This window comes from Meles meles, chromosome X, assembly GCF_922984935.1.
Source record: "Meles meles chromosome X, mMelMel3.1 paternal haplotype, whole genome shotgun sequence".
Taxonomy (NCBI): Eukaryota; Metazoa; Chordata; class Mammalia; order Carnivora; family Mustelidae; genus Meles; species Meles meles.
This window is the reverse complement of record NC_060087.1, coordinates 101342642-101343754: the sequence shown is the minus strand read 5'-3', so window position 1 is coordinate 101343754 and position 1113 is coordinate 101342642. Positions and strand designations below refer to the sequence as shown.

The following is a 1113-nucleotide window of genomic DNA, read 5'->3' as shown; positions in this document are numbered from 1 at the left end:
GCTCAGTGGGTTGAGCTCAGGTCATGATCCCAGGGTCCCCGCATCGGGCTCTCTGCTCAGCAGGGAACCTGCTTCTCCCCCTCTCTCTGCCTGCCTCTCTGTCTACTTGTGATCTCTCTCTCTCTGTCAAATAACTAAATAAAATCTTATAAAAAATAAATAAATCAAGACAGTGTTATTTGGTTTGGTGATTATCTTATTTGCCCAACATATTTCCGAGTGACATCCGTTTTTCTGAAAATCGCATTCTCTGCTAAAAGAAGAAAGACTGGCCATGGTTGGACATAGTCCCAAACTATGATGCACGGACATTTTTCAGTCGACCAACCAACAGCTACTGAGCAACTAGTCCTGGACATGCCTGACCCCAGGGATGCAGGATCAAAGGGACATCTTCCCGACTCTCAGGGAGCCCTTAGCCAGGTAAAGGAGACAATCAGTGTGGTAAGTGCTTTGACTGATGTGAGCATGGGACACCCAGGGTGCCCAGAAGAGGGGCCTCCAACCCAGATGTGGGGCAACAGCCAGTTTCCTGAAGGAGGAGGTGAGGTTGAATTTTAAAAGATAAGAAGTAAGCTTTGCGCAGTGGCAGTATCGTAGCCAATGAGGTTTATCCGAGGCGCGATTATTGCTAATTAAAAGATAAGAAGCTGTGGCCACACGGGAAAGAACCAGGGCACAGACTGGGAAGATGACTCCGCTAACTGGGAGATGATGTCCTTGGACAAGCTCACCCCTACCCTCCTGAGTTTCTTTTCAGAAGTCGATAATCACATTATTTTATGTTCACACCTGGGATTCGAGTTGTGTTTGCCTTTCAGGACAACCTGGAAAGATTTGCTGATTGTTGTTTAAAAGTTGCCCGACTCTACGTGGCTTGTTTGCTTTTGTAACTGAACCACGTAGAGGCTTTCAGGTTTCCCCAGAGTTGGGCTGACGGAGAGAACAGAAAGCAGACTGGTACGCTAAGGAGTACACTGCCAGAAACTCCTCGTAGGTTTGCAGGTACCCGATGACCATTTGAGAAACAGAGAAAGGAGTGAATCTTTAATATCGAGTCTTAGTAACTTAAAAAAAAATAGCTTGTTTTCTTCATTTCCGGTGAGCCAAGCT

General features: G+C 46.4%; 1 pseudogene; it reads left to right on the top strand.

The window, feature by feature from the left end:
• The first annotated feature begins 574 nt into the window (after positions 1–574).
• Positions 575–786, top strand: LOC123935616 (annotated as a pseudogene).
• Positions 787–1113: the final 327 nt, after the last annotated feature.